At 48.4% G+C, this 21,508-nt stretch overlaps 1 protein-coding gene across 2 annotated transcripts in view; it reads right to left on the bottom strand.

Moving 5' to 3' along the window:
* The window catches only part of ADGRG1 (adhesion G protein-coupled receptor G1), a 41,992-nt gene extending 39,576 nt beyond the window's left edge, over positions 1–2,416 (bottom strand). The window contains exon 1 of one of the 2 annotated variants that reach the window (XM_053602627.1): positions 2,230–2,416. The gene's annotated coding sequence lies outside the window, so the exon portion shown is untranslated. Of the gene's footprint in view, positions 1–1,949; positions 2,084–2,229 lie in introns of those variants that run through there. The other variant, XM_053602618.1, reaches the window with a different exon arrangement.
* Between the last annotated feature and the right edge of the window lie 19,092 nt (positions 2,417–21,508).

Genomic DNA, 21,508 nt, shown 5'->3' with positions numbered 1-21,508 from the left:
AGGTGTCTGGGACAGTGCCTTCTCACTCTTGCTCTGGAGCCAAAGGTGTGGCCCCTCCTCCAAGTGTGGCTCCTGGAGAGGACCCCTGAGGTTGCCCAGCTTATAAGCAGCCTTGCCTGGGGAGCTCCAGAGTTTGGGGGGGCTCCATGCTTTCAGCATTGCCCAAAGCCTTCCAGAGGTCCAGCTATGGGATCTGGCATCAAACTGTCAGCGTACTGTGCCACAGTATGCTGGTGTAAATTGGGCTCTGGGAATTACAATGTCACTGTCACTATCCTATCTTTGGTTTAGCATCACTCCCTGCTCCTGATTCTCTTTTAAAATGCGAACTCCCCCAGCATAGTTGGGGGAGCAGAAGAGGCTTCTAACTCCTCTGTAGGAGCCTCCATTCCGGAAGAAGAGGTCCCAGACTTGGTGTGGGGTCACCTGTTTTCCCTACTCCAAGGCCATCCCAACAGATGTGATCCTTTCCTCAGTGGCTCTCTCTGCCCTGGCATGCAAGGTCTGAGTGGCAGCTGCTCAGACGCCAGACGCAGGCCAGGTGCCTCCGGTGAGGCAGTAAGGCAGCTTGGCTCCTATGTGCAGGGAGGCGAATGAGGCCCAGACAGGTTTAGTGACTACCCTCAAGGTGGCACAGCAGTGTGCAAAGATGGCAGGACTCGTGCCATCTCGAGAGGGACAATGAGCCATCCCACTGGACATCTCACATTATCAGATATCCCCATGTGTGTTGGCTGCAGGAGACTCACTTGGGAAGTCCTAAAGGCATCCCCATTTCTTTATCTGGAAGTGGCTGCCACCACTTCTCTTTTAACAAAGAAAGAGCTGGAGTTGAACTGACATGGCAGAAAGCCCGCAGAGCACCCGGCCCCCCAACACCTCCCAGAAGTGCCACCTTCTGCATGTGCCAAGGAACCTCCAGGGTCTCCCCCTAAGTGCTGGGGCGCAGGTGGCTCAGGAGGCATAATGGAGCCACGATGACAACCACCCATTAGCAGGGGCCGCGTAATTAACGAGGGAGACATAGGGGGCTCATTTGCTGCCCACACACCCCAGGGAGCCAGGGTGGTGAAGGCAGAGCAGGCCCGGCGCCTGGCCCCCTCTTGATTCTAGCCACCCACCTCTGCCTGGCTGTCGGCAGGGCCAATGAGACAGGGTTTGCAAGGGACCTGGGGAGGGGACCCATTGCCCTGTGATGGGAAACAGACCCTGGCCCAGGGCCCTGCAGAGCAATTTCAGAGCTGAGATTTTCCTTCCATGAGTCCTCAGCCACCATTTAGGAGCCTTACAACAGAGGCCTGGCCCAGAGGGGCAAGTAGCCGGCGGTGGGGAGGAGACCACTGGACTTTTACCTTGAGCAGCCAGGGTGGGGAGGGCTGTGCTACTGGGTGCAGGGGACTAGGGAGAGGCAGAGGAACCCCTGCTGGTCACTGACCAGGCATGCTTTCAGGCCTGGACCCCCTGTTCCTTCCACTTGGGTCACCAGGGGAGGCTGCTTTTTTCCTCTTTGTCAAAAGTCAAGCAACCTGGCCAACCTGCTCCCAAACCAGTTTCCCATGGATCCCAGGAGGAAGGAGGCAGGAGGCTCCGGGTCCCTGGCGCATGCCTCCAGTCCGAGCTCTGGGGTCCGCGGCCTTACCCGTACCCTCATGTCCTACGCTCACCTCCTCTGAATACTGGCAACATAGCTCATGCCCTGCCAGCTTCCCGATGCCAGGGTGACTATCGCATGAGCATGCCCAGCCTACACTCTGAGCAGTAAGGTGTAACCCCAGAGCAGCCAGGGCCTCCAAATCACTCCCTCCCCCTTGGAGAGGCCCAAACCCTAAGCAGGCCAATGGTCAGGACACACACACACACACACACACATACGGAACTCAGGGTAATGAGCTAGACCAGAAAAATGGCCAAGGCCAAGTGGGCCAGGCTGGTAGCTACCCGCCACTGACCTTTACCACTCGTCCTCCACCTGAACAGCAGCTTCCTACGCCAAGTCAGCAGACCGCACCTGAGCTGCCTCTCCTCCCCTGCACCTCCCAGGGCGCACAGGCAGCCGGGCCGGCCCGTCTGAGCTTGCCTGAGCCAGCAGACAGCCCCAGCTGAGGCTCCACCTGCCTGACTAGCCCCACTTCCGGCTGCCCAGCAGCTGCAGCTGCCACCACCCTCTTATTCTTGGGTGTCCCTGTAGGGCTGCACCAGCCCATGGGTGCTGAGTCCCCTACTCCTCACCTCAGCTCTCCGTGAACTTTGGCACCTCTGCCCTGGGAAGCAGGTCCCACCTATGGCTGCTGGATGAGCGTCGGGGAGTCATTGATGTCTCCGGGTCTCAGGGCACCCCAGGGCTGTTGGGAAGTACTTCCCCCCCTCCCGGAACCCGCCAACTCTTTGTTTCTTCCCACCTCCTCCCTGAGCTCAGACTCACCTGAATCCTGAGCCCAGACCTACCTGCTTGTAATAAAACCAAGCCAAGGATAGGGCGTAAGGGGTGGGGCCTCCTGCTCTCAGAATGTCCAGCCTCCTGCAGGACTTGGGACAGAGAGAGAACCTAGACAGACAGGGGTGGGCCAAGGATGCGCGCCTCTTCCCAGGGAGTTCCCTGGGGGCTCTACCCACAACAGAGAGGCCCTGGGCACACTCCTCCTCTCCCCCAACACAAAGGAAGAGCCTCCCCTGGTCCCCTCACCTCTGCTCTCCTGTCCAGCCCTGCTCCACCCTTCAGCCTTGTTCTTACACCAGTTGCCCACTCCTAATGCTGAGAACCATGAAGAACTGCTACTGCTTCTAAGGCGCTATCCAGGCAGTTGCCGATTCATTCTCCTCTGGCTACGTAAGGTGCCAAGGTGGGCCTGGCCCTGCGGGCCCCTACAGGCACATATTGGGCCTTAGGAAGCTTCCCTCACCTGCCACCCCACTGTGTCTCCCACAGCCTCCCAGAAGTCCCCTCTCTGACCTACCCACAGCATCAGAATTATTTTCCTTGTCGGGGGTGCTCTGCCAGGTCACCAGACCCAAGAACCAGTGCAGGGCCTGGCCTATCGGAATTCTGGGTGAAGAAGGGCATGTGGGAAGAAGGATGGGTATGATGGGTGAAAGCATGGCCAGGCGGATGGATGCCAGGCAATAAGCAAGTGTTCACGGGGGCCTACTGGGCACCAGGCACTGTTCTAGGCATGGGGACACACAAAAAAGTCTCTGCCCTCTTAGAGCTGTGGGGAGCAGACAATGAATTAATAATCAAATGGAATCTATCCAATGGTAAGAATTATGGAGCAAAATAAAGCTAGGAAAAGGAAATGAGAATGATGGAGGACAAGAGTAGGCTTGGATTCTCTTAAACACAGATTGAACATGGCTGAGAGGGAGGCTCTGAGATGTCTGGAGTGGGCACATTCCAGGTAGAAGGGACAGGGTGTGCAAAGGCCCTGCAGTGGCTGCTTTGTGTTTTTATGGAACAAGGAGGGGGGCAGCTGGGCCGTGTGGCTCCATGAAGGAGCTGCAGCAGAGATGCGACCAGGGAGGTGAAGCGAGGGTGGATGCTCAGACGAGCAGATGGGAGCAGGTGTGCGTCCAGGTCTGGTGAGTTTTTGGAGAGGGCTCCCAAAGTAAGGAAGGGCTCTGTCTGCTCACAGCTCAGACCCGTCCCTAGAGACCAGCCCAGACCTTTGAGGTTCCTGGTCCCCAGATACCCCTCACCCCTCTTCCCCACAGCAAATTCCCACTGCTGACGCCCCTCTGCAACCCATGAGCAGGCATGCCTACTCTGCCCAGAAGGAAGCTGTGAGCCCCTGGCCGAGCACAGATAAGGGGGCACCAGGATGCAGATGGAGTGTCTGAGAGGGAAGGCTTACTGGACGCCACCTGATTCTTAAGCCCCAGGGTTTCCCCACGGCCCCAGAGATGTTGCCTACCCTGATAAGGACACCAGGGAGTCCCAGTGACTTCCTGTATACCTTCCAGCAACTCCTCCACTCCTGACACTGTGCCCCACCTCACCCCCTCTGCCCTAGACCCCTTGCATGTGATGGTCTCCCCAGGCTCCATCATGGGGGCAGTGGCGGGTGGGCCAGGAGCCCTGGGCTTGGACCCTCCACCACTGGGTGTGCTTGGGGGAGTTGCTTAAGCTCTCTGGCCTCGGGTCATCTAGTAAATGAGGACGCATGCCTTCCAGGGACAAAGGGAGCAAAAGGGAAAGGGACAGAAAATTGCTTTCCCCTTGGAGCTTTTGTGGGCCAGGGCTGGATCCCTGGGACATCCCGACCCAGGACCTAGCCTGGCACCCCTGGATGAAGCATTAAATGAAATGGAGCCAGGAAGTGTCCAACTCTGGTGTCTGAGGGATGCAGAGATGGTAGTAACAGCGGTAATCCTGGCCACCAGGCCCTGTGCTGAATTTGGGTTGTTTTTTTTTTTTTGGTAAAGACAGAGTCTCACTTTATCACCCTCAGTAGAGTGCTGTGGCGACACACTGCTCACAGCAACCTCCAACTCCTGGGCTTAGGTGATTCTCTTGCCTCAGCCTCCCAAGTAGCTGGGACTACAGGAGCCTGCCACAATGCCCAGCTCCTTTTTTTTTTTCCTTCAGTTTGGCCGGGTCCGGGTTCGAGCCTACCACCCTTGGTATATGGGGCCGGCGCCCTACTCCTTTGAGCCACAGGTGCCACCCTATAATTCAGGTTTTATAGACAGGGCACAGAAGGCTGAGAAAACACAACTGAAGTCACACTGGGCACCCTGACTCCAGAACTCCCTCCAGGAGCCCACGCCCTTTATCCACCCTGGGTAGTCCCAGCCTCACTCTGTTCCTCCCTTACTTTCCTCCCCCCTCCACCGAGTGGAAGACCTCAAGAAGCACAGACTCCCTTCCATGTCTGGGCACATTGGAGGTGCAGAGAGGCATGAGGGGCCCCCGGCTCTGACATCTCACGCTCCATGCTCGGCCTGTACAGTCCCTCTGAGAGCCCTTGTTTCCCACAGGCTGAGAGTGAGCTCCCTGTCCCTAAAGGAATCTGGGGTGTTGTTCAGTTTGGCGTATTACAGAGAAACACCTGCCACATCTGGGGAGGACAAGATGGTCTGTAAAATCACTTTCCCTCACAGGGTAACTTACTTGGGCTATTTCTCATTAATTCATGCATTCATCCACTAAACTGATATTTGCACAGGGCTTTAAGGTTTAGAAAACAAACAGCCCATGCCCCGGCACTCATAGCTCAAGTGGTTAGAGCTACGGCCACGTACACCAGGGCTGGCGGTTTCAAACCTGGCCTGGGCCTGCTAAACAACAATGACGACTACAATAAAAAAATAGCCGGGCGTTGTGGCTGGCGGGTGCCTGTAGTCCCAGCTACTTGGGTGGCTGAGGCAAGAGAATCGCTTAAGCCCAAGAGTTGGAGGTTGCTGTGAGCTGTGACGTCACAACACTCTACTGAGGGCAACCTCATAGGGCTGGCAGCAGAGATGTGATCAGGCATGGGCTACAGAGCAGCTTGCAGGGTGGGATCCAGCTCCACTTAGTTTGTGTCTCTTAGCCTTGGTTTACTTATCTGCAAAATGGGGCTGATAGCACATCTATCCAGGAAGCCGTCATGAAGATTAAACAAGATTAAATGAGATGTCGCTAAAGTGCTTCCAACTGTGGTGGCACATGGGTAAGTGCTCAGTAAATGCTGGCCATATCCAAACACAGGGGAGAATTTAAATTACTGATATTTTAAAGACCCTTTTGGTCTTCCGTGTTGCCTATCGGATGGTATTAGCCTCTGCTGCTTGCGTTAGAGCAACAGGAACATGCTCCTCCATTTTGGCCACATCTGGAAGGAGGTGGTCTCCGTGGCCAGATGTGATGTGCAACCCCACAGCTTCACTGCCAGCTTAAGACCAGCCCCATCATCCCCACAGTGCTTTTCAGAAAAGAGGCAGAGGCCAGCCCATGGTGTCACCTGCCTCCCACGCACGTTCCTTCTCCACTCTCTGCAGCCTTTGGTTCTGTCAGTATGTGACCATCCATCTGTGCTATGTCTGGGGTTAGGATACCTGCTTTCAATCCTGGCTGTATCACTCACTAGCTGTGTGGTGGGTCAGGGCCCTTTTCTGAGCCTCAGTGTCCCTCATCTGTGACGTGGGGACAATGAGAGAACCTGTCCACAGTGTGTTCAGGCGAATCACAGGTGAGACTCGGGTCAGGGACAGGGCATCTCTCTGCAATGCACCGTGCCAACCAAAAGGCTCATCTGTCCCAGCAGCTCTGGGGAGTGTCTGGCCCCATTTTACAGATAAAGAGACTAAGGGCAAGCAAAGGCAACTCAAGGCACGTAGCCCAAGCCTCTGTAGCGTTAGGCCACATCCGTGGTGTCCCCTGATGTTGCAGGAGCTCTCCCTGTGCAGCGTCATGGGACTGCTCCAGGTTTGCCCTGTGTCTCAAGTTGACAGAGTTCCTCCAGGGTCCAGACTGGGGAAACTGAATATCCTCTGCCTGGGGCATTTTCAAACCTCCCTGTACCCTTTGTGTACCCACTAAACACGGGAAACAGGGGAAAACCCAATGTCAAGACTGTGGGGGCAGAGGCTGCAGGCCTAGATCTAGAGCAGCTCATACTGGATCTGTCTCCGGTGCCCAGCAGCTGGCGTGGGGGCAACAGGAAGGGCATCTCATCACTGCCCACACATCTCTTCCTGGGACCAGACGCCCCCTGTGCTCCTGATCTCCCTACCCCACCTCTGCCTGGAGAAACTCCAAACCTCCCCCACTTTATGGCTCAGCTCACATGTCCTCTCTTCCTGAAAGCCCTCTTGGAGCCTCTGAACCTCTGAACTCTCCAAATCCCACATCACTTTACCTACAAGAATACTGACTTCCAGCTCTCTCAGACGCCTCTCAGCCAGGCCCACTCCTAAACCTCCATGTGGATTGATTCATTTAACCCCGTAACTCTCCTATGAGGGAATTACATCGGAGATTTAGAAGGGAGACTGAGACCCAAAGAGATTTAATAACCTGCCCCAGAGTATGTCACTGGCACATGCCAATGACAGGTTTTGAATCCACATCTCTGTTGGACCACAGGTCCATGATTTACCTCTGTGTGACCCAGCTTCTCATTAAGTGTATTTTGTTCATTCATTCAACAAACACTTTCCAAGGGCCCACTAAGTGCCAGGTCTCAAACTGGGCTCTGCAGACATGAGGCAGAGACCACCCCTGCCTCTAGCTTGATGAGAAAGTGAGGTAGGGAATATAAAAATCAATAAAATAATTCAATAAATATAAAGATAGGCTGGGTGTGGTGGCTCACACCTATAATCCCAGAATTTGGGGGATGCTAAGGTCAGAGGATCACCTGAGGCCAGAAGTTCAAAATCAGCCTGGACAATATAGTGAGACCTCATCTCCACAAAAAAATCAGCTGGGTGTGGTGGCCTGTGCCTATAGTCCCAGCTACTTGGGGGGCTGAGGCAAAAGGATTGCTTGAGCCCACAAGTTGGAGGTTGCAGTGAGCTGTAACCATGCCGCTGCACTCTAGCCTGGATAATAGAGCCATACCTCATCTCAAAAAATGAATAAATAAATACGAAGACAAATATTTACGTGTAATATAAGGACAATGAAGAAAAAACAAAAGGGTGGATGATGACAAATCCACTTTAGCCAGTGAAGGCTTCTTGGAAGAGGTGACATTTGTAATAAGGTTCTTTCTTTTTTTGGAGACAGAGGTTCACTTTGTCACCCTCAGTAGAGTGCTGTGGCATCGTAGCTCACAGCAACCTCAAACTCTTGGGCTCAAGCAATTCTCTTGCCTCAGCCTCCCGAGTGGCGGGGACTACAGGTACCCGCCACAGCACCTGGCTATTTTTAGAGATGAGGTCTTGCTCTTGCTCAGGCTGGTCTCAAATCCACCCACCTCAGCCTCCCAGGGTGCTAAGATTACAGGCACGAGCCACTTTGCCCGGCCTGTAATAAGGTTCTAATGGATGAGGAAATGCCAGCTTTGGAAAGGGTGGGCCTGGGGCTCAGCAGAAGGAACAGCATGTGCACAGGCTCAGAGTGGGGAACAAGCCTGGAGTGTTTGTTGGTTTGAGCACAGAGGCAAAGGAAGACGAGGCCAAAGAACAGGATTGTGAGGACAAGGATGCAGGTGCAACTTTACTTCTAGGGCAGTAGGAAGCCATGAGTGGATGTAAGCAGAGGGTGAGGGGGTCAATGTACATTTCAAGGAGAGCATCTCAAGGTCTTGGCCCTTCCCTGACTAGGTCAAGGCCATTGGTCAAGGCTAAGCTGAGCAACCTCTCCTGCATCCCAGATCAGCTCTGGTCAGAAATTCAGCTGCTAACACCATAGGGTCCTTGCTGGAGGCACCCAGAGACCAACCAGGAGCCCTGCCAAACCCCCCAGGACACAAGTGGGCACCCTCCCTCTCCCCTCCAGGGAGGAGGCATTGACTCTGCTGTATGCAGAGCAGCTGAAAGGCAGGCATGTCCATTCACCTACCTACTCCCTGCAGCCTTGGGTCCCTCAGTTCTGGGCAGACCAAAGCTTGCCTCCCTTGCCCCTCACCAGTGGTGGGCCAATAAATGTTAACAACTGGCTCTCTGAATGTAGATCGGACATGATATTTTCATTTACATTGATAACCAAGAAGAAAGGGAAACAACGAAGATATATTTAGAACTTCATTTCTCCATTGGTGACCGTGAGCAATTACTTTGCTGAATTGGATAATAACCTTCAAATACTGGAGTCTTTGCTGAATCAGATAATAGATTTTGAATACTTCAGTGAAGTGGAAAATGGTTTTCAAATTTGTCGTGCTATTCACAATGTAACTGCTACAGACGTGACGCTTGGCGTGAAATGTGCCTTATTAACTTTCTCTCCACTATTTTCTCAAATCTGTCTAGACAATCAACAAAACAATAAATCAAGTCCTGATCTGCAGCATTTGCAGATTTCTGTGGTTTAAATATGCCCACTACTAGCGAGTTTAAGATACCAAGCATTGCACGTGGGATTTAGATACAATTCAGTAGCTCCCATCATATAACACTTCTACTCTGCCAGCACAGTAGATGTCAACAACCTCAGGAGTGTACGTAGATGTATTCATTTGCTCCTGCTGCCATGAACTGGGTGGCTTAAACAGAAATTTATTGCCTCTCTATTCTGGAAACTGGAAGACCAAGATCAGGGTGTCAGGAAGGTGGGCATCCTCCGAGAGCTCTGAGTGAGAACCTATTTCATGCCTCCCCCCCAACATCTACTGGCTTGCTGGCCATCTTTGGCATTCCTTGGCTTGTAGAAGCATCACCCCCATCTCTGCCTTCGCCTTCACATGGCGTCTTCCCTGTATGTGTGTCTGCGTTTGCATTTTCCCATCTTGTAAGGACACCAGTCTATTAGAATGAGGCCCACTCTAAACCTCCTGTAACTTGATTACCACCTCCAAATAAGGTCACGACCTGAGGTGCTCAGGGTGAGAACTTTAGGGTATGAATTTGAGGCAGGGGGAACACAATTCAATCCACTACGATAGATTAGAAAACAATGGGTTGTAATTGCTATAATTAGGAAGTGATGCATTTTGAGTATTTATTGTCTTTTTAAGTGGAGTTGCTTAACAACAGAGATGAGTTCTGAGAAAAGCATTTTTAGGCCACTTTTGTTGTGTGAACACCATAGACTATATTTACACAAACCTAGATGCTACATTTCATATATATGTGTGTGTGTGTGTATACACAAAATAATATGTATGTGTATAATACACACACAGTAGAACCTCTGTAAATGGAAGGGTCTGTAACAATCTGGTCAACATACAGAGGTGGTCAACATAAGGACCTAGGCCTAGGTGGGGGTGCTATTAGTGGGAGTATTCAAACCACAGAAATCTGTACTGATGCCTACATGTGGCATATGTCCAATCTATGAAAATTAGGTCAATTTAAGGAAATGGTCAATGTGGGGAGGTGGGCAACTATGGCGGTTCCACTGGATTTTCATATGGAAAACCAAATGTCCCAGCAGGATTACTGAATATCAGTCATTTCTCCCTATCAGTTCATCTCTCCCAAAGCCAGGTATGATGCCTGTAATCCTAGCACTCTGTGGGGCCCAGGCGGGAAGATCAATTGAGCTCAGAAGTCCAGGACCAGCCTGAACAAGAGTGAGATTCCATCTCTACTAAAAATAGAAAAACTAGCCAGGTGTTGTGGTATGCTCCTAGAGTCCCAGCTACTCGGGAGGCTGAGGCAGGAGGATCGCTTGAGCTCGAGTATGAGGTTGCTGTGAGCTATGATACCACTGCATTCTGCCCAGGGTGACAGTGTGAGGGTCTGTCTCAACAACAACAAATAAAATAAAATAAATAAAATAAAATAATAAAATAATCTAAATAAGCCCCTTTGTAATCTTGTGGGATCACCCGTCATACATAAGGTATGTTGTTGCAGAAAACATTATGACTGTGATTTAATTTTGTTTATGTAATTTAACTCTTAATAGTGTCTATGCTTAACAACGAACTCACTGAATGTCTAAAATTTTAACAACTAGCTCTTATAAGCCAGAGCAGCAGGCCCCGACACGCCACTGGCCCCACCTGCCCTCGTCCTGTCCTGTGTGCCCAGCCTGCCTCCCTGCAGGATCCTACAAGGCACAGCTCATGAAAGCTGTATTGAGGTCTTGTCCATCTCCTCTGAGGAAGCCCAAAGCCTGGTCTCCTACAGGAAAAGGGCCCCACATAAAGGATGCTCCAGCAACAAGCTGTAGTCACAGAGAAATAAGCAGAAAAGAAACAGTGTCTCCATCGTCACAGGGACCAGTTTCCCCACTCTGAGACAGGGCTGACCTCCAGGGCAACTCAGAAGAGTTCTGCATAGAGTGAAAGATGGGATAGGATTTCTGTTTCTAGGTCAAACTGGGAGGGGGCAGGGATGTGAGGCAAGGAGGGGCAGCCCCAAGCAGTGGAAGGATGTGGGACACTGGAGCTGGCCTCAAGTCCTAGCTGCATAACCTTAAGGAGGTGGTTGCCACTTGGTGCCTCAGTTTCCCCATCTGTAACATGTTTCTTCCTCACTGAATAGTCACGTAGCCTCAGCGAGATTCACTGTGGAAGCACAGTGCCTGGTTTGCAGCAAGCGCTTAAGCAATGCTATCGGGAAGTAGAGCCAGCAGGTAGCATTGGGGATGCTTTTTTTCTATTTTAGAATTATTTCCATTATAGCTGTCCTAATGCTTTCTGTGCAGTCAAAGCAAAACAAAACAAAAACCAGAGTAGATGTATATAAATAGAGCCTGAAACCAAATGTTGTTTGGGTGCTGTGATGGGGACTGCCCCCCAGCTGCTGTGCTGGCTCCAAAGCACACTATGCTTGGAGGTGTTGACAAGTGGGCAGGAGAGGCAGCTGGGGCCTCCCTGAGGTTATACCAAAAACCCACACAGGCAGCTCAAGCTGCTGAACCAATAGCTGGGTGGGCACAGCCTCTAAGTCAGAGAGGGCCTCTATGCTTCCGGGGTGGCCCAGTACAGGCATTGCTCAGGCCACCTCCACAGCCTGACACAGATTCTGCTCACCCTGCAGAATGGCCTCAGCAATCTGGGTCTGCCACACCAGAGCAGGGAAACCATGCCCTGGTACCCAGACAGGGCAGCTGTGGCTGCTCCCACTCACATGGGAATAAAACACTCTGCTTTTCCGCTTATCTCTGAGTTCCTACCACAATAATTAGTATATCTCCTGCAGGCTGAAGTGAGTGAAGTAATTAGGGTGCACAGTCTAAAGACAGGCTTGCTGTCAGGTGCCAATGGCCCTGCACCTCACTTTAGTCCTCGTGTGACTCTGTTATTATCTCATCTTATTTTTAAAAAAAAAACAAAAAACAAGACAAGGCTCAGAGAGCTGATGTTACCTGCCCTGGAATTCCAAGTGTCAGAGTGAGAATTTGAACCCAGGCCTATCAGACCCAGCACCTACTGGCTTAATCACTGGGCCACCCTTCCTCCCAAGTGACACCTGGCTGATCCTCAGGTGATGGGTGTGGCAGAAAGTATACTGAGGCTGAGCTTGTAGGCTGGAGCTGCAGTCCTAGCTCTGTCTATGCTCCCCGGATGACTTTGAGCAAGTTCTTTTTTTCTCTGTGCCTCAGTTCCCTTGTCTATAGAAGGGAACTGGACTTCCAGCTACACTGGACTAGGAATTACAAACTTCAATGCCCACAGAGGCCAGGTGGCAAAGCTGGTGAGCGGAAGAGGGAGTGGGGGGAGCCTGGGGTCAACTGGAGATTACAGATCATGTTGGGGGCACTGCCCAGCTCCATTGAATTGTCACTTAAGGGAAAATAGGCCCACTGTAGCCTGATCCTTCAGTTTTTCAAGAGAAACCAGAAATTTGATATTTAGGTGAAAATATTAATTGTTAGAAGTTGAGAATCAATTCAAATGGATTTTTTTTTTTTTTTTTGCATTTTTTTTTTGGCCAAGGCTGAGGTTTGAACCCACCACCTGTGATATGGGGTTGGTGCCCTACTCTGTTGAGCCACAGGCACCACCATAATTTAGATGAATTTAAAGTCTATTAAAAGCCAAACAAAGCCCATCTGAAGCCAGATCCCACCCCTGGGGCTTCATGATTCTCCAGAATAAAGGTATCATTCCCTAGCTTCCCTCGCAGCTAAGTGTGGTCATGTGACCAAGTTCTAGCCAATAGGATGTGAGTGGAAGTAAAGTCTGCAACTTTGGGATCTCATCCTTAAAAAGAAGAGACACAACTAAAAAGAATGAAATCTTTCCATTGGAAACAGCATAGATAGAACTAGTCAACATGATGCTAAGTGAAATAAGCCCAGTACAGAAAGACAGATCTCGCGTGTTCTCTCTCACACGTGGGAGCTGAATATTAAAAACAACTGGGCCGGGCGTGGTGGCACACACCTGTAGTTCCAGCTCCTTAGGAGGGTGAGGCCGGAGGATGACCTAAGCCCACGAGTTTGTGGTCATAGTGAGCTGTGAGGACACCACTGCTCTCTAGCATGGGAAACAGAGCAAGACTCTGTCTCAAAAAGACAAAAACCAACCCAAAAAACCCCACCAACAAAGCTTCATGAAGACAGAGAATAGAATGATGGTTACCTGAGGCTGGGAGGTGTAGCAAGAGGAGCAGGGGGATGAATAAAGTGGGATGAGTGTAAAAATATAGTTAGACAGTTACAATGAATGATGTTTGGTGCACAACAAAGTGACTATAATCAACATGTTAGGGTAGACTTCAAAATAACTAAGGAATTAGAATGTTCCTAACACAAAGAAATGATAAATGTTTGAAATGATCAAATTACCCTGATTTGATCGATTCACATTGTATGCCTGTAGCAAAGCTTTACATGAACCCTATAAAGATACACAACTACTGTGTACCCATAGTAACAAAAAATTAACATTTTTTAAAAATGAAGAGCGTACCCTTTCTTTCTGCTTCCCCTCTGCCTGCTGATTCAAGGACACAGTGGTGGTGGCTTTGGGCAGGATGAGGGACTTACCCTGGGGGAGAAGCAGAAGAGGGAAGGAGCTAGGTGCCTGATGTCCCGGTGCCACTGCACCCACCCTGGACATCCCTGGCCATCACACAAGAGAGAAGTAAACGTCTTCTGTTCATGCCACCAGTGCCCTGGTATCTGTTACAGCAGCCAACATCATAGCCTGCCTAGCACAGGCTCCTTCAGGGATCTTTCTCATGGTTCATAATTTCATTTACTTATTTTTTATTATAGATTTTTTGTAATATTGATTTTTGAAAAACTATTGTTTCCGGTTAATTTGCAAGTACAAGGAATTAGGTTACAATATTGACATTTACATTTACGATAATTACAAAGAATTAGGTTACAATATTCGTTAGGTTGAGTCCCTCTTGTGGTTCATAATTTTGAAACCAAAAGTTCCCATAGTCCTCGACCCCAACCTCACTCCCACCCACACACTCATTTTGTAGGTGGGGAGATCAAGATTTAGAGAGGAAAGGAGTCTATAACTTAATGAATAAGCAGCCTTTCTAAGTGCAGACATAGCTCAGACAGGACCCTTCCTCTACCCTAAACTGAGCTGTAAGGAGCTCACCATTTACGGGGCAGTACGGGCCATATCCTTTCAGAGGCCCCTCTGTGATGGGCAAGGTCTCCCTTCACTGCCAGGTCCCCCTATGAGCCCCATGTTTGAACCTAACCTGGCATTTCTTTTGTTTTCTGCCCTCAACCCACCAGCCTGCCTCTCTCCAGGCTGAAGAGACCTTCAGGACACTTCCATTTCCTCATCTCATGGCTGCTGTGTGACCTCCAGCAAATCACTACCCCTCTCTGGTCTCCTCTCCATCTAGACTCAAGGACTCCCACCACAGTCTTTGATTTGATTGGTTAAGTTGGTGACCAGTATTAGTAATTTTTTTAATACCCACCCACCCCCCAGGTGACTGCAGGGTCAGGAAAGTGAGTAGGGTGCTTTCTCCCCAGGGGCCTTGGGTATTAGGCACTCAGCATGCCCACTGGCCTCAGCCACTGGCTCAGCCTTTCCCCTGGAGATGCAGGGTCATGGGAGCAGCGATCAGGAGGGCCATGGGGACAGCGATCAGGAAGACCAATATTGTGACCTCCCGGGAGGTCAAAGTCTAGGTCTGTCAGTCTGTGGTGGAGAATAAAAACCTTGGCTGGTCAAACACACAAAGGCCACACCTGTCGCTCTACAAACACTCCTGCCCCTGCCTCTGAGCTGCAGGAGGCCTCAGCTAGCCCCCCAGCCGGCACTCAGCGAGGGCCACCCACCCAGCCAAGCTAACCCTCTGCTGGAGTGAGAGAGGCCCTCATGGGCCCAAGGGGCACCACAGTCAGCCCCAGAGTGAGCCACAGGCTATCACAGAGACAGCCGAGTCCTGAAGCCAGGAAGACCCCTGGAAGACCCCAGGAAGAGTCAGATATCCCCTCCAACTTGCAGTGACTTTGGGGAAGCCCCTTTTCAACCTTGAGCCTCAGTGGGCTTAGTCAGAGCAACTGTGGTAAAGTTGTACCCCAGCCCAGGGTGCAGACCGGAGCCAGAGCCGCAAACGGCCCTGTTATCAAGGAACACCACAAGAAGAAAGAAAAAAAAAAGATAAGCTGATTTTTTCTTTTTCGAATGCTTGCAGAAGTCAACAGATAATGTTCAAAGTTAATAAATCAAGGAACAGCAGTGAAAGTATGTTATTTATTGCTCTGAAGGTAACTGCCACATGAACTAGACCTGTTAGAAGTGGTTGCCCCTGGGGAGGGGTTTGGAGGAGACTGGGGCTTTTCATTGTAAGTCCTTTTTACAAGTTTGTGTTTTTTTTGTGTGGTTTTTTTTTTTGTAGAGACAGAGTCTCACTTTATGGCCCTCAGTAGAGTGCCATGGCCTCACACAGCTCACAGCAACCTCCAACTCTTGGGCTTAAGCGATTCTCTTACCTCAGCCTCCCGAGTAGCTGGGACTACAGGCACCCGCCACAACGCCCGGCTATTTTTTGGTTGCAGTTTGGCCGGGGCTGGGTTTGAACCCGCCACCCTCGGTATATGGGGCTGGCGCCTTACCGACTGAGCCACAGGCGCCGCCCAAGTTTGTGTTTTTTAATCTCTATTTCAAAGTATTTGTTAAAAGTGAGTTGGCCTCTCCAGGGTTGACTTAAGAGGTCACCACTATGAACAGGAGTGTTTTTGGCCTATGAGACCATACACATTAAGGTTATGGTATGTGCTCAAGTTGTAGAGTTAGGCTGCCAGAGGTCAAATCCCTGCTCTGCACCTTACTAGCTGGGCTACCTTGGGTAAATTACTTAACCACTCTGTGCCTCAGTTTCCTCATCTGTAGAAGAGAAATAATAATAATAATTCCATGCTCCTGGTTGGCACAGTAGACACTCAAAAATTGTGAGACATTGTTATTATATATTCTTATAACTCATACAATTATTTCTACAAAAATTGGATTAGTATGCCATACATTGCAACTTGTTTCCCTTCCTCTTGCCAAGATATAATGGATGTCATTCCAGGTCAGAACATGCAGTCCCATTCTTTTTAATTAATGCAAGAATTTCATTGCACAGGATGTAAAATTATTTAGCCATAACCCTTTATTGAAAGAAATGTAGGCAGTTTCCATTTTTAGTATAATACACTTTGCAGTAATTAACATATATTTGGGCACACATGTGGCTATTTCTAAGGGGTAGATTCCTAAAAGAGGGATTACAAGGTCATAGAGTTGTGCAATTAAAAATTTCATAAATATTGTGAAATCGCCCCCCCTTAAAAAAATAGAATCTCACTGATACTGTATAAAAGCTCCGATTTCCCCACACCCATGCCAATGTTTTTTAACTTTTGCCCATCTGGAGAGGGGTGATTTCATTGCTGTAATGTGCCTACTTGTAATTATAAGTGAACAACTTTTCATCCATTTTTATTTCTTCTCCAGTGAAACAAATGTTTATATACTTTACCTATTTTTAATCGGGCTTTTTGTCATTGTCATACTGATCGGTAGGACCTCTTTGTGTATTAGAAACATACATGGTTGGACAGTTAAGTTTGCGACCTCATCCCAGAAAAAGTGCTAAATATCTCACTGCCGAGTATCACTGTGGTCACCTTTGACATACTCCCATTAGGAAGATGACGCCAGCACCTAGACCATTCTTCAAGGCATTTTTTTCTAGGATGAGTTCACAAACTTGTCAGGCCTTTTTTACTATAACAGCTCTGATAACCATTCCAGAAAAAGAGTTCCAAAATTGTAACATTCCTTTATGACTTCTGGCTATATCTTTCTTTTCTTCTTTTTTTTTTATATAGAGTATCACTCGGTCACTCTGGGAGTAGAGTGTTGTGCCGTCACAGCTCATAGCAATCTTAAACTCATGGGCTTAAGCGATCCTCTTGCCTCAATTGCCTGAGTAGCTGGGACTACAGATGCCTGCCACAATGCCCAGCTAGTTTTCTATTTTTTAGGAGAGACAGGGTCTCACCCTCTCTCAGGCTGGTCTACTCAAGCAATCCACCCACCTCGGCCTCCCAGAAGTGCTGGGATTACAGGCATGAGCCACCTTACCCGGCCCTATATCTTTCTTTAAATGACTTTTTCTGTCTCAGAATTTACTTTAAAAATTCCCCTATATGTTCTTTCCATATTTTTATAGTTTTGGTTTAACATTTAATCTATCCACCTTTATTACATCTGGAATGTTTATGTGTGACATGAGGTAAGGGTCCAATGTTTTTGTAAAGTAAGCCCCTCTAAAAAATCAATACATAATAGTTGTACATACTTATGGGGTATGTGTGACATTTTGATACGTGTATAATGATCAAATCAGGGCATTTGGGATATCCATCTCCTCAAACATTTATCATTTCTTTGTGTTGGGAACATTCCAAACCTTCTCTTCTAGCTAGTTTAAAATATGCCATAAATTCTTGTTAACTTTAGTCATCCTACTGTGATCTAATTTTGCTTGTAAATGGAGAACCAATTGTCCCAACACCATTTATTGATTAATCCCCCCTTTCCCGCCTGACCTATGATACCCATCTGCCAAGTGTATCTCTCTGCCATTTTGTGCATTCTTGTGACCAGCTCATGGCAGAACTCTGTAAATGTTGACTTTGGGAGCAGCTGAAGTCACTGCTGAGTGAGAAGTAGCATATTCTACGGTGCAGAAGAGAACAGGGGTCAGAACTCAGAGCCAGAAATTAACAGGAGTGGCTCCCAACACAGAAGAATAGCTTTGGCTTTGGTTTGGTTTTCATATCAACTTTATTTACTTACAATAAAATTTCCGCATTTTAAGTATACAGATTAATGACTTGGCAAATGTTTACACCCCAACCAAGACGTAGAATATTTCCATCTTTCTTTTTTGTTGTTGTTGTTTTTTTTTTTTGAGACAGAGTTTCATTCTCACCCTCAGTAGAGTGCCGTGGCATTATCATAGCTCACAGCAACCTCGATCCCTTGGGCTCAAGTGATCCTCTTGCCTCAGCCTCCTGAGTAGCTGGGACTACAGGCATCTGCCACAACACCCAGCTATATTTAGAGATGGGGGTATCACTTTTGCTCAGGCTGGTCTCGAAATCCTGATCACAAGGGATCCACCCACCTCGACCTCCCAGAATGCTGGGATTACAGGCGTGTGCTCTGCACCCATCCTATTTCCATCTTTCTAGAAAGTAGCTTTGCGCTCCTTTGCAGTCAGTCTCCCCTCCACTTCCACTCTCGGGCAACCACGATTATTTTAAACCATACATATGCAGTACATTGATATCACTTTCAGCAAAATAAATAACCCAGCTATCGCAGGAGCCTGTCGGCTGAGAAGGAAGGCCAACTTCCCCTAAGAGAAAAGACTTCTCTCTTGGGGCTGAAAAACACCTCCCAGGACTTGTTCCGTTAAAGAGAGGTGGAGTAACTCAGGTCTCCCCAACTTCAGGCAAGCAAGTTCCATTCTGAAGGGTTTTCCAAGTCTCGAAGTCAAATCTGCCAAATATTTACATAATATTTTCATCTAGATAAATTGAGCTTTTTACATTTAATTCAAAGTGATTTCTTTTATAAACACACACGCACGATATCCCTGTGTTAAATGACCAAGGGTGCATGCCATAATTAATGAAGGGCTATTCCTTCAGTAAAACCGTGCCATCTAAAATCACATTAAGATTGCCTGAGAGGAAAGCCACAGACGTGGAAGAGGTAAGTTTGCAGTGAAGAAGGATCCTGAACTTGAGGATGGAGGCTGAGGCTGGGAGTAGGGGGGACACAGGGGCTGAAAAATCCAACCTGCCTTAAAGGGTATGAGAGGCTGAGAGCTTCCTCTATCACTAAAGCCATAAAGTTACTTTGGGAAGAGACCTGAGTCCATACGCCCCCTTCCTGCAAGGCCATAAGGTCAGGAAACAGCCCCTTTAGCTCATAGGTTCTGGGGTCTTCCAACCATAAAAGGAAACAGAGGTTTTTTGAGGTGCCACTCTAGGGGAAAATACCTTTGAATCAGGCAAGCTAGAATCCATTTCTACTTAGTCATGTGACCCTGAAGAGGAAAATAACCTTTCTGAGCCTCAGTTTCCTCGTCTGTATAATGGGCATAATACATATAGTATTACCTCATCATAAGGACTAAGAAAGATGTAGTTTGTAAAGCACACTGCTTGGCCCAGAGTTGGCTCTCTAGAAATGATAACCAGTTGCCTTCCATTTGCCCCAGGATCTTGTAGGATACAAACCCCAGGATATCAGCCTTTGCTCAAATGACTGAATGGCTAATAAAATCAATTCCTGCTGAAAGAAGGGGCTCTGGTACTCATCAGTTTTATTAATTAATTGTTCATTAAAGTCTTCATGTTTTGCTAATGGGAGCAATTAACTGTCTGCAGGATGGTAGTCCTAACTAAATGATAACTAATTTAGGGGTTGGCCTGGAGGCAGGGAAGGATCTGGGTGAGTGGAAGTCCTGGCCACCGAGGACCCTGTAGCACCTGCTCCGGAACTGCCCCAGCCAAGGGTGCTCCTGGTTCTGGCTTCCTCTGGGGGTGAAGGCATCAGCCCTGCGAGGGCCTGGCAGAGGCAGTGAGGGGCATTGGTAGCCTGGGAGTTACTTTTTGCATCACCGATCCAGTGTCAGGCTCCGGGAAAATCCTGCCAGCTCTGCCAGGTGGGTGCTGCTGCCACCTCCATGCATAGGTGAGAAGCACTGAGGTCCAGAAAGGTCAAGCACCAGGGTAGCCAGGCCCTTGTGCCCACACTCAGCGCTGCCTTTCCCCAGAGGTGGAACCAGATGGGGATGAAGGACCATTACTCTTTCTGATGGGCAGGGCAGGAAGTCCCTTGACACTGATCTCCACTGTCCCTCATCCCATTTCACGAGGGGAAACTGAAGCCCCAAGAGGGGCAAGTACTGGCTTGAGGCACAGAGTAGAGGCCAGAACCCAAGAGTCTTGCCTCAGATCAGGGAAGGTGGGACTGAGTAGGGACTGGGAGCCCAAAGAGAGAGGCTAGCCTTCCTGTGGTCTCCTAGCCCAAGAAGGGGCAGCAAATTCTCACCCAATGCTGTCATTTCCTCAGGCCTCCCTGTGAGAAGCTGCTAACCCAAGCCAGATATTGGATAACACCTACGTAAGTGCTATAGGTGTGGTAGCATTAGAGGATGCGTGTTCTCAAGCTTATGGCTTCCAGGAAGAAGCTTCTCATTAGTCCGCTGTAACTAGCCCAGCGTTTTGTGGTCCTTGAGTCATTTAGGCAACCAGGGCCTCGAACTTCCCAGTACAGACCTTGGGGCTTGGTCATAACACCTCCCCTAAAGATCAGACAGAGCTAGCAGCAGGTGGAGGAATGACTGTCTCTTCCTCTTGGTTCATCAATTGGAAAACTGAGGCCAAGAAGGAAAAAGAACAGACTAGGCTGTGGTCACACATCAGCCATGGTGGCAGAGCTGGCACTAGAACCCTAGAGTCCCACTTTCAAGAATGGGAACAAAATAAAGACATTTTCTGGCAAACAAAAATAGAGAGTTCATCACCGGCAAACTCTCACTAAAGAAAATTCTAAAACATGTACTTGAAGCAGAAGGAAAATGATCTAGATAGAAGATCAGCGTAATAGAGAGCAGAGAATGTGGCAAACGTGGGCAAAAGTGCACATACATGGACTGTGATAATAATGTCTAGTGGAATTTAAAATAAAATGTAAATAACAATGTAACATATGAATTGAGGGGGTGGGAAATAAATCGTATCAAAATGTTATATCAGTGTGCTACCCAGAAGAAAGGTAAAGGTCTTTATATGTTGTGTGCATGTTATCAATCCCAGGGTGAACACTAGAAGACATCAGCACAGTATGGCCCATGGGCCAAATTCACATTGCAGCCTGTTTTTGTAGCTTACAAGCTAAGAATTGTTTCCACATTTTAAAAGCATTATAAAATCCAACATGACATACTAACTGTGGCCCATATAGCCTAAAATACTTATTATCTGGCCCGTTACAGAAAAAGGTTGCCAATCTCTGCACTAAAGGAATACAAAGAGAGTCTATCATTTCAAACAAGTTAAGGGATAAAATGAATTGTTAAAAAACACACTAACAACTTTTTTAAATCCAGAGACTTTAAAGTTAAGTAGCACAAAAGATTTAATTCTAAATACATATATTAAGTACATTTATGTTTACTTATACATTAAGTATATTTATGTTTACATATATATTTATATTAAATGTAAATGGACTAAATGTTACAGTTAAAAGACAAAGAATTCAGACTGGATGAGTGAAAAATTGCAGTGTTTACCAAAAAAGAGATACATCTAAAACATAAGAATAGAGAAAAATTTAAAGCAATAATACAAAAATACTGGTAAAAAGAAAGCTGATGCAGCTATTTATATTCATAAAAGACAAAATGAACTTTCAGGCAAAAAAACACTACCTGAGGTAAAGATAATGATGAAAGTTAATTT

Source organism: Nycticebus coucang, chromosome 2 (genome assembly GCF_027406575.1).
Source record: "Nycticebus coucang isolate mNycCou1 chromosome 2, mNycCou1.pri, whole genome shotgun sequence".
Classification (NCBI taxonomy): domain Eukaryota; kingdom Metazoa; phylum Chordata; class Mammalia; order Primates; family Lorisidae; genus Nycticebus; species Nycticebus coucang.
This window is presented reverse-complemented; position numbering and strand designations above follow the sequence as displayed.